Source organism: Macaca mulatta, chromosome 7 (genome assembly GCF_049350105.2).
Source record: "Macaca mulatta isolate MMU2019108-1 chromosome 7, T2T-MMU8v2.0, whole genome shotgun sequence".
Taxonomy (NCBI): Eukaryota; Metazoa; Chordata; class Mammalia; order Primates; family Cercopithecidae; genus Macaca; species Macaca mulatta.
This window is the reverse complement of record NC_133412.1, coordinates 77,767,577-77,780,088: the sequence shown is the minus strand read 5'-3', so window position 1 is coordinate 77,780,088 and position 12,512 is coordinate 77,767,577. Positions and strand designations below refer to the sequence as shown.

Genomic DNA, 12,512 nt, shown 5'->3' with positions numbered 1-12,512 from the left:
CATTATTGGCTGATTGGAGAGACTCAGCACGAACGGGATTGACAAAATCCCATTGGTGAGAGCAGGAGGCATGAATGGCAGGGAATGAGAGGATTTATAACAGCTCCTTGTTGGTTGGGCATCCCTTCATGTGCACTGTAGCTCTCATTGTGCATCACATTTGGACTTGTTTAGGGAACACGTGAGGCTTGCAGTGCTCTAGGACCTATGGGAGTGCCTATTTGTTTAGACACCCTGGCACCTCCTTCCTCTTTCTCCTAAGCTGGGCAGCTTTGGTATAGGAAGATGGGACTATGAAATGCTTTAATGCCTAGGGAGCTTCCTTAGGTTAACTCTGTGTAGCACCCAGCACACCACCCAGCAGAGGGACCTGTCTCATCATGAGGTCCTAAGTGGGTGACAGTGTTCATGCCTCTTCCTGTTCATCATTTATACCCTAGGGAGTAAGAACTGCTCTTCCGTGGGATTATTTCATAAACCGGCTGGAATAGGGTCTTTCAAGGAATACCTCTGAGATCATGAGCAAATGTTGCTTCATTGACTCATTCTTCAGACATATTTGGGGCATCTACTCTGTGCCACGCACTCTACTACTAAGTGAGTCAGTTGTATTTCCTGTTGTCAAGAGCTTTATTGTCTCCTGCAGTGGTTTTCAATTGGGGTATCTTGTCCCTAGGGGACATGTGTGGAGACATTTTTGGTTGTGACAACTGAAGATGGGTGCTTCTGACAGCTCCCCACAACAAAGAATTATTCAGCCCCAAATGCTAACAATATCAACTTTGAGAAACCCCAGTCTAGAGAGAATACAGTCCAGTATTCACTAGTCTTGGGTAAGAGAGGACCTCCCCACTTTTTAGGACCCTCTTTTAGATGCCAAGAGTCCTAGGGCCATGAGAAAGTACCATCTGGAACCTGCACCCCACCTCCCTTCTAGACAATGTTTCATTTCCTAAACCAGAATTCCTTACCCAAACAGCTCTCAGCTTGCCTCCAGAACATGTGTGGGTCTCTTCATTCATCTTTTCTAAGGGTGGGGTACGCTGCAGGTATTGGCTACGCTGCAAGAGTTGGCCAAAGGATTACTGTGTGGGGGCAGTGGGAATATCCAGAGTGTGAGGGTGGGACCGTTAGAGGAAAATGGAGTTGCAGGCTCCGTGTGCACATATATGTACGCAAGACCCCTTTCACTGCGGGATGGAAGACGGGGGTGGAAGAGAAGGGAACAGGCCAGGGGCCAACTCCTTAGCACTCTGTGTCTCCACTCGCAAATCCGAGGAACCAGAGACACCAGAAGTCAGACCTGGCCCTTCAGGTCATTCTGAAGATCAATTTTGCAAGGCAGGAGGATAGGACATGCCTTATTTATTAGTGTGTTAGCTTGATTTATAACTTCCAAGTTTTAGACATATGAAATGTGGGCTTCTAATTATTCCCTTGTTCCCGGTCCTTCAAATGTAAGGAATAGGCTTGGTACAGATAAGTGAGTAATTATGAAGCAATATGATGAAATTATGGGAGAGGTAAACACAAGAGGAAAGACACCTAGTTCTCAAGTGGAGTTTTGGTTTTGTTTTTGTTTTTTTGTTTTTGTTGTTGTATTATTTTTGAGACAGTTTTGCTCTATCATCCAGGCTGGATTGCAGTGGTGCGATCTCAGCTCACTGCAACCTCCGCCTCCTGGGCTTAAGCAATTCTCATGCCTCAGCCTCCCAAGTAGCTGAGATTACAGGCGCCCGCAACCACGCCTGGCAGATTTTTGTATTTTTAGTAGAGATGGGGTTTCACCATGTTTGCCAGGCTGGTCTCGAACTCCTGATCTCAAGTGATCTCTGCCTGCTTCAACCTCCAAGAGTGCTGGGATTACATGCATGAGCCACCTTGCCAGGCCTAATGGAGTTCTTAAAAATACTGAATCATGATAATGATCTGCAGATGTTTAAATAAAAATGGCAGTTCAAGGAATGGCATAATCAAAATGATCAGTTAAGACTTTAAAGTTTCCATTGTTTAGAAAGCTGCCTTCAAGCCTTGGAAATCCTGACTTCACTGCCCGGTAACTAAACACCACGGTCCTTTGGTGACCTTGGGCTGCCTGAGGTACACAACTGTGGAGGTTTTTCCTGCTGGACCATCTCCACACTGGGGCAATGCTCTTACAGGCCCACCCAGTTGCCATAGAGACTGATCTCGAGGTCTCCACAATTGACTGGTATTTACTGGGGATCTGCAGCTTTCTGGGTGCCGTGACCAGCATCATAAAGGAGAGAGAGGGGCTGCCCCTGCCCGGCTCCCCATTTGTGGACTATTGTGAGAATATCTCTCTGTAACAGAAAGGTAAAGACCCTGGAGAACTTGAATAGGAAGGATATTTTTTTCTTTGAATAACATTGTGCTTTTTTCTGATTACAAAAGTAATTTATATTCACAGTAGAAAATTCAGTGAAATACAGAAAAGCACACAAACACATAAATTATCCACCATCCCATCACCAAGAGACAACACTGTTAACATTTCAGCTTTCTGCCTTCTAATCTTTTTTATGTACTTATTTATTTGTCAGAATCAAATCATTCCAAGTGCACATGCACATACACATTACTTTGCTACCTCTTTTTTAATATGATTGCATTTGCAATTTAACTGATCTTTTGCAACGTTAAAAATGTTTGTGAAAGTGATATATTTACCACATGGTTAAAAAAATACACACATATACACACACACAAACTTGCACAGAAATATTCATAGCAGCATTTTTCATAATGGTCAAGGAGCAGAAAAACGCAGTATTTATTGACTGGTTAATGGAGAAAGAAAATGGGGTGTAACCATAGAATGGATTACTACTCAGCAATAAAAAGGAATGAAGCACTTATATATGCTACAACATGAATACATCTCAAAGAAACATGCTAAGTAGCTGGACACAAAACATCCCCTTTTCTATGGTGCCATTGGTGTGCAAATGTCAAGAAGAGGCAAATATGGAGAGACAGAAATTCTATTAGTGGCTGCCTGAGGCTTGGGTTGGAAGCAAGGATTAACTATAAATGGACCCAGGGTTCTTGTTGGGGTGATGAATGTTTTAAAACTGGTTTATCCTGATGACTACACCATTCAGTAGATTTACTAAAAGTTGTTGAATTGTACTTTAAAATAGGTGAATGTTATGGTATGTAAAATAATGTCTCAATAAAGTTTGTGTATATATATACAAAATAAGTTATATAATAATAAATATATAAAATAACGTTTGCATATATGAGCTCAATGATGCTTATATATAATACATAGTAAATATATAATATATAAACTAAACATATATAATATATATAAACTTTATTGAAGTATTATCATTATTATTTATCCAAATTACTGCTATGGATTGATCTATCTGTCTATAAAATGAGAGCACTCCCCTTTTTACACCTGTTCCTCATCGGCAAGTTGTTCTTAGCACCACTACCATTACCACACAAGTAACCTCTGTTATTGAGTGTCCTTATGAATTATATCTAAGCAAATTATATACAAACAAATATAAATATATGTGTTTATTTTTCTCTATTTTGTACAACTGCAGCTATATCATACATACTATTGTGCACTTTTTAGGATAATCCCTTCCCCACCCCAGTTTCTTGGAGCTCTTAGAGAACTCCCTCATTGTTGTTTTAGAGATCCATACTATCCCGTTGTATGGATGTACTCAAATTTATTTAATTTCTTCACAATAGTTTGCTGTTATAAATCACAGAAATGGATTGATCCTAAATATATTGAAACTAAATAAATGTGGTTGAACCTAAATATAATATTAACATAAAGCCGTATGACCCCCATAAACTATTTGGTATATCTATTTTGTATATATTGACCATATGGGGTGATACCAATGTGTATCCCAAGAGTAATGCAGATGCTCCTCAATTTACCATGGGGCTATGTCCTGACAAATCCATGAAAAGTTGAAAATATCACAAGTTGAAAATGCACTTAATACACCTAACTTACCGACCATCATAGCTTAGACTAGCCTACCTTAAATGTGCTCAGAACACTGACATTAGCCTACAGTTGGGCAAAATCATCTAACACAAAGTGTACTTTATAATAAAGTACTGAATATCTCATGTAATTTATGGAATACCATACTGAAAGTGAAAAAGCAGAATAATTTTACACCATAGTGAAGTTGAAAAGTCCCAAGTCGAACCATCATAAGTGGGGGACTGTCTGTATATGAGAATGAGGTTCCCCACAGTCTTAAACAGAGGGTCATGGCTTGACTTTTAATGACTGTATCATACTCCACTGTGTGGACATAGCAGATTTATTTGACTAGTCCCCTGTGTTTGAAAACTTGGATTGTTTTATTTTTCCATTCTTGTGAAAAACAGCACAGGTATTTAGGTACTCGTGGTGGTTAAGCTGAACAAGGGAGATGGCTCAGTGGCAGCCCTCATCAGAGATAGTATGTCTGTCACTGCATTGCTACCTCTGATGAGGGCTGCAGGTATCCAGTGGATTCCCCCAAGCCGGTATCCAGTGGATTCTCCTGAGGGACAGCTATCTTGTAACAGAGAGCTGACTGTGGAAAGCTATCTCCTTCTGAAATATTATTGCTTCAGACTTCAAGATGCAACATCGTTGAATGCAGAGGTCATTACCTTTATTCAGGTAACTTCAAGGTGTTGCCAACATTCACATAATGTTGTTCCCCAAAGGGCTCTTCTGGCCAGAGCCTTGCCATATTTTAGGGCTGGGGATTCCGAGCTGCACAGTCCAGAAATGTTAATGGGATTCTGGATGAAGCCTCTAATCTCCTATGTCCTACAGAGGGTTAACCAAGCGTGACCCCGTGACTTTCTCAAGGTCAGAGTGAGGGTTGGGAGGCAGTACCCATGTATCCCGACCTCTTGCTCTGGCTTTTAAGCAGGCAGCCTCCTTGGAACCCATCGGGTGGGGCATGGCAGTAGAGATTCAAGCTGGCTGTAAAAGGCCACAGACAATTCAGAGCGAGGCATTTCTGGCCAACCCACTGATCTGGGCTCCAGGCAGAGGAGGGGCACAAACCGGAGAGAAGTCAACCAGCTGGAAGGAATTCAAGGAAATAGCAACAGGAAAGATGAAGGGGTGGAGAGATTGGTCGTGAGATTATCTAAGTCTGCAGCTTTTGAGGCCAAGTGATAGCCATGTTTTCTCTCTAGCAGCCCTCAGCGGTGACAGTAAAGCCCATGCTGTGGTTTCAACACCTCTCCTCCTCTTTTTCTAACAAACAGGGTCTTTAGTGTCTTTCTGGGGGTGAGCACGGATGGGGCCAAAGATGGTCAGGCAGAAGAAATATATCCTCTTCCTCTCCTCTTCTGAATTCCTGAGCTCTTGTCTGCTGAAGATGAAGTCCTGGAGGAAGGAAAGGTCTTTAGACAGCAGAGCAGATGATGCAGAAAGAGCCCAAACATATGTGCAGGCAAGATAAGCATAAAGAGATGATATTAGGGATCAAGATCTGATGGCAACAGGGAAGGGAGAAAAAAGCTGGGTCTGGGAGGAGCATTGTAGTTGAAACCAATGAGTGCAATTAGGTTTGTGTCACTTCCTACAGCCCAAGCAAGCTGTTTGTTGGTCATCTGTTAGAGATGGCTGCCAAGATGCCATGTGCATTCCAGGATCCCTGGGTGCTGGCCTTTCCTATCTGCCGGGCTGAGAAAGGGACAATGGATGCCAGCTCTGGAAGCCCACTCAGGCATGTGTGGCCCACTTCTCTGGCATGCTCCTGGAAGCAAAGGTAGCTGGAATCAAGGAAATACAGCACGGGAAAGAAGTCTGAGCACCTGCTCATCTCTTTCCTTGCAATGGGGTTGGGAAGAAGCAGTTACAGGTGGATTGAAGCAGGGTTAATGGCTAGGCCAAAGGGAAGCCTGGTGCTCTCACCAACACACCAGTGTCCATCTATTGCTTAGCTCATCTGGGCATGCCCTGGGCAGGACCTGCTGCATCTCAGAAAGCAGGAGCTTTTAGGGGACAGACTGCACCCTCAGGAATTGGCCCTGCCACTGCAGCCCACTTCAGACCTGACTTACTTCCTGACTGATTAACTTTCCCCTCTCCCACCCCACCTCCTGCTATAGCTGGTATGCCAGTCTGCAAACCTGCTAATACTACAGTGCCCAGAAAAGTGGGTGCTCAAAAAATATTTGTTCATTTAAAAAAGTTACTAGCTAAGGCATCAATTAAATGTGACTTTAAAAAATCTCCCTAGAAGGAGTGTCTCCAGATTCTTTGGAAATCTACCCACATAGCTAGCTTGAGTTTTTTAGGAGTCGGTGGCATATGTTCTTCTTTTAATGATGGTCAACAGTTTAATGATAGTCTCTAAACTTAATGCCAAGTGTAGGCTATGCATCAGGTTTACAAGGTGGATTCAAACGTGGTCTCTGCTTCAGAGGGAGATGGCCATGCACAGTGAAGTCATATACCACATTGTGATAAGTACCCATATGCCCTGGGCTTCCTGGAATTTCAGAATCCTGATCATACCTATGTCTGTCGAGATAAGTGAGTATCCCATCCCATCAGGTGCAAGGTTGCTAATGATCAGAGAGGCCAGGTAAGCATTAGTCAGACTTGAAGGATTTGAACTTCACCTGTGTTGAATGAGGACTAGGAAAAGGCAGCTGGGCCTGGGCATCAGAGATTGCTGTGACTTTATAACAGATAAAATCAGGGGGGTGAAGTGGTAGAAGTGAGAGTGAAATGAGGCTTGAGAAATGATTGGGGAGCAGAAGAATGACATGGCATGCTGCTTAGACTACCCATCAGAGTCTGGTGATGAAGGCAGACAAGGGAGTAATTTCTAGAGGAGTAAGTGTCAAAGAAATACTTTGATTAGGATGGGGGAGGCCAGGTGTGGTGACTCACACCTGAAATCCCAGCACTTTGGGAGGCCAAGGTAGGCAGATCCTTTGAGGCCAGGAGTTCAAGACCAGCCTGGCCAACATGGCAAAACACCATCTCTACTAAAAATATAAAAATTAGCCAGGTGTGGTGGCACATGCCCATGATCTCAGCTACTAGGGAGGCTGAGGCAGGAGAATCCCTTGAACCTGGGAGGCAGAGGTTGCTGTGAGCTGAGATGGCACCACTGCACTCCAGCCTGGGCGAGAGAGCGAAACTCTGCCTCAAAAAAAAAGGATGGGGGAAAACTTTATTCTGCAGGTGAGGAGTCAGTGGGCAAGAGGGGTTTATAGTATTGAAGACAGATGGGTACTAGACGGGTCCACATCCAAAAAGTAGATGGAAAAAAATGAGATAAAAGCTTGAGTAGAAGCTTTATAATCTTGGAAAAAAGAGAACAGTTATTAACTCAGGTACGATGAGGAAAAATAAAGGTAAGGTAAGGTAAGTAGAATTAAAGAAAGAGGGAAATAAGGGACTTTCTTCCTATTTCCTTAGCTCATCTGAGAGTGAGTCCATTTATACTTGGAGATTTTTGCTCTGGTCCCTTTGACAGGAGGTCCTGGATTAGTCTTGTTCGAGGAGGGGACCCAAACAAGGTACTGATGAACAGATAGTCATTCTTGAAGGAGGCAGAGCACTGCCTATTTCCATCATTATGAGTTTTGGCTGAACTCAACTGCTCTACACACTTAATTTTGGCTGATGTCATAGCTAAATTTGGGGTCTGCTCCCCACTTTTTTTAGTAGAATGAAGCTGGGGAAAGGCAGCAGGCAACTTCCTTCATCTACAGTTTCCCACGTGTCTGAGAATTCAACTTGGTGGCCATGCCAAGATATGCTGGCTCCATGCAAGGATGCCTTGGGACGGTGTCCCAGAGACTGACGGAGCTTCCATGCCTGGCTCCCTCTTAACTGTTACCGTAAAGAGAGTCGTGGAGCCTACAAAACCGCGACATATTTGAGGGCTTTCCAGTAGATTCAGTGGCCCTTTTGTGTTGGTGTCCATGCTTTAATGAGTTAATGCTGTGACCGAGCTCTAGCTTGAGCATAGGGTCCCAAGTTGAGGAGCAGCCGGGATGTTCCATGAAGATCGAGACCGGAGCTTCTGATTTTCAATAACTTTAAACGTTTATGTATTTGTGGGTAGAATCTATGCTTAGATGGGTGTCGTCTTAAGCTCAATATGAACTCAGAGCTGTGATTGATGTCCTGTTGGGCACTGTCCTGATTTAATAACTAGCACGCCTGCCTTGGTTTCAGAATTTGGATCTGCTGAAGCTGCAGCCATCTCATCTGGTGCTGGATCTCCAGCTGTCACTTGATGTTTCCAGAGAGTCACAGGAACCTGTGGAGTAATGATAATAAAACCCAGAAAGGCAGCTGCTCATCTATTTAACGAATACGTGTTGAGCACCACTGTCCACCAGGTGGTGGCGGAGGTGCTGGATACAGCACTGATGGAGACGCAAGGAGCCGGAGCTCTGCCCACTAGGGGACCGGATGACAAACAAACAAATAAGTCAGGAAGATAATTATCCAATGGTGGCAGTGCGAGGCATGAGAATTGAAACAGTGTGCTGGGCTACAAGTGACTCCTTTCCATTGAGTGGTTGGAGAGCGAGCGTTCATGGACAGGTAGTGGCTGCGGTCATGGCTCTAAGGTGGCCCTGAGCTTCGAATGTTTAAGAAGAGAAGGAAGGGCATTGGGGTAGAGTGGAGACAGGGTGCAGCGGTGGCCAAAGGTATGCTCAGAGGGCTAGGCAGAATCAATTTCCATAAGCAATGATAGAGTACATTGGGCTTTTACTCTAAACTCTTGGGTTTGAAGCAGGGGAGGAACATCAAGATTCCTACTTTATAGTTTTTTAAAGATGATTTGGGTTAGCTCACCATGTCTCAGAGTTGGGGTGAGGGATGGAAGAGAGGGGTGGGAGAAGAATGGAAGCTCAGTTTAGGAGGCCCCTGCCCAGGTGAGAGAGCCTTGTACCTTGAGCTAGGATGGTGCCAGCAGGATAAGGGGCAGAGGGTCTATTGCAGATGTAGACAGATTTGAGAATTGTTTGAGTATAGAGTTGATAGGATTTACTGATGGGCTTGGGAGCAGTGCAGAAAAGAGTCATCAAGGAAAACTCCTGGGTTAGGGGCCTGAGCCATTGAGTGAATGGGAATGCTGCTTAGCATGACATAGGCATGCCCTGGGGAAGGTCAGATTCAAGGGGAAGAAGCAAGAATTCTTTTCGGCTGTGTTACATATGAAAGACCACTAGACATGCAAGCAGAGATGCCAAGTAGGGGTTTGGACAACAATGCTGATTTCACAAGCCAGATGATATCTGAGCATCCTTCAGCTGAAATCTTTGGAGCTCCACGCTGAATAGACATTCCACCCTAAGGATGCTCAGAGTTGAGGCAGGCAGAAGTTACCATACTCTTCCCCTGAAATCGTCAGTGTTCTTGCTTTTATTGAAGTGGGTCAATACAGACAGACTAAGCATCCTATATATTCCACTGCTCTTCTGAATCTTCATCCTGTAATGAAACATGCCTTTTATCAGTATTTTATGCCCCTGAAATCACTAATTTGTGGAATTGTGTGTGGAGCAGCTTTTGCTGTAATTTTAGTGTTACGTGGGAAGTTTATGATAAATCAACACAAACTCCCATATAATACCTCTTAGACATTTCTGTTCTAAAAGTCCTCCAGCCACCCCACCAACAGGCCACCCCCAAGCTTATAGGCTCCCTTTTGTTCTCTCCCAAGTCACCTGAGTTCCCTTCACTCATCACTCCAAATTCAGCTACTGCACTCTAAGGTTCAGAGCAGGGAAATTCAGCTACTGCACTCTAAGGTTCAGAGCAATTTAGTTCTTTCCTTTCCCAGGCTGAGCCTACTTTTGAATTTACACAGACTAATTAATGTGCTCTGCTAAACAATGGGCCATCAACATCAGGTGTAACTTCCAGCAGCACAAAGAACTGGTAGAAGCTTAAAATGATTCAATCCTCTGCAGAGGCAGCAGTAAAAAGATTTATTTCTCACTTCTATGAAGTCTGTTACCCCACCTTACAGAAGTGATTACAGTTGGATTCACAGTGCACAACATTTGTTTCCTCTGCGTTAACGTAATTATAGTATAGCCACTCTATTTTCCAAAAGTTCCTTTTTTTCCCCATGCACTGTGCTGACTGATTTCCATATAGGAGCTTATTCAATCCTACCACAACACTGTGCTATAGGAAATCTTATGAGTCCATTTTGCAGATAAGGAGATTGAGGCTCAAAGAGGTTACACAGCCAGGGACAGTGGAACCTGGGTTGGAGTCCAGTCCAATCTCTTAATGATGCCACACAACGTCCCACAGGGATGTCGTGCGTAGATGCTCCCGCTGAGGGACTGTAGGCATCATAATAATGAACTTCTCGGTGATAATTATATGAAGACAATTGCCATGGTGATGATAGCTGATAGGTATAGGTGATGCTTACCTAATAGGTATTTTTTTCTAAGTGTTTTACACATGCTAACACATGTGTACGCAAAACAATTCTATGAGGCAGGCTCTAGTATAATTATACCATTTTACAGCTAAGGAAACTGAGGACCAGAAATGTTAGGTAACTTTTCTAAGATCTCAGAGTGAAATGATTGGTGAAGGCTGGATTTGATCCCAGACAGGCTGACTCCATGGGTCATGTTGAGTGGGGTTGGCTGGAGCTAAGAGGATTGGGTGAGGAGGCAATACAACCCACTGCTATGCCCCCAGTGCAGAGATGTCTTAGTCACAGCCCTGAGAATTGATAAATGGTAACCAGAACAAGGTGGGCTTCTCTGGACAGTTTTTGCCTAAATGACTACCCCACCCCTGCCCTAAAAAACAGAGCAGGGTGGCTCACACCTGTAATCCCAGCACTTTGGGAGGCTGAGGCAGGTGGACCACCTGAGGTCAGGAGTTTGAGACCAATCTGGCCAACATGGTGAAACTCTGTCTTTACTAAAAAATACAAAAATTAGCCGGGTATGGTGGTGGGAGCCTGTAGTTCCAGCTGCTCAGGAGGTTGAAGTGGGGGGAATTGCTTGAACCCAGGAGGCAGGGTTGCAGTGAGCCAAGATCACACCACTGCACTCCAGCCTGGGCAACAGAACAAGACTCCATCTCAAAAAAGGGAAAAAGACCTGGCAGAGTGGCTCACGCCTGTAATCCCAGCACTTTGGGAGGCTGAGGCAGGTGGATCACCTGAGGTCAGGAGTTTGAGACCAGCCTGGCCAACGTGGTGAAACCCCATCTCTACTAAAAATACAAAAATTAGCTGGGCATGGTGGTGTGTGCCTGTAATCTCAGCTACGAGGGAGGCTGAGGCAGGAGAATCCCTTGAACCTGGGGTGCAAATGTTACAGTGAGCCAGGATTGCACCATTGGACTCCAGCCTGGGTGACAGAGTGAGACTCCATCTCAAACAACAACAACAACAACAATAAAAACCAGAACAGAACAGTTTGTAGGTACCTGGAGTAACTTGCAGTATGTTCTTTGGGCATTTTTACATTTTTATTGCTGTTGTTGGAAGATGAAAAAACAGTTTCCATCTGACTGTTGCATGCAAGTCATTCTTCCATATATTCTCACATTTATACACAAAGAAATGGAGACCCACAGAGAGTAGGTAGTCTATCCTGACCCCTCCAGATCTAGATATACATACCTTCCCAGTACCCCAAGTATCCTTTCCTTGTCCCACCAGGGGGCTTATTACAATGTATTCCAATTTCCTGGGTGACTCATCTATCCTCTTCTTTAGACCAACGAGCTCCAGGAGGAACAGAAGAGTCTCTTATTCCCTGCTGGAGACCCTAGCCCAGTTCCTGACACACATTATAAACTTTCACACACATTTGTTGAATATGAAAAGGATTGAACCAACATGTGATCCCTCAGCAAATAAGTGGGAGAGACCTGGTTGGTGCCTTAGTTTCCATCACTGTCAACAACGATCTGCTTTGTTGAACTGGCCTCTTTTCAGCCAAGTACCACTAAGCAGGGGGCTGGAATGGGGCCAATGGTTGTGCCTGTTGGCAAGTTTGGAGCAAGGGTTACTCACAGGCATTGGTGTAGGTGAACATTTCCAACTCTCTCCATCCTATTCTCAGTTAAGACCCAGGCACAGAGCTACTCACTTGCTGCAGTCCCATTTAGCCACTCATAGGGCTCTCTATGCCAATGTGAAAGGCACTCAGCAAGGTCACTCTGTGTGCTTTCCACCTGCTATGAGTTTATCATTTGTTGCCTGCTGCCCTCCAGGTTCCCTGAGCCATGCCATGTCCCCAGATCTCCTGACCCTCTGTAGCGTGCAGCAGGTAACAAACAGCCTCTGTAAGCTGAGCAAAGGCCCCAGTTAAACACCTATGGCCTGGGGCAGTCAGAGTTCTCTATAGCTCAAAGTGGCAGGCAGAACCTCTGCAGACAAATTCCTGCTTCAGGTGGACAGGTGGAGTAGGTGTGTTATTACAGGAGGGAGGACCTTTGAATTTCTGCTTGTCTCTGTGTCCAC

The 12,512-nt window shown here is 44.4% G+C and overlaps 1 protein-coding gene across 15 annotated transcripts in view; it reads left to right on the top strand.

Moving 5' to 3' along the window:
* Nucleotides 1-12,512, top strand: part of NTRK3 (neurotrophic receptor tyrosine kinase 3) — a 386,973-nt gene that overhangs the window by 295,824 nt on the left and 78,637 nt on the right.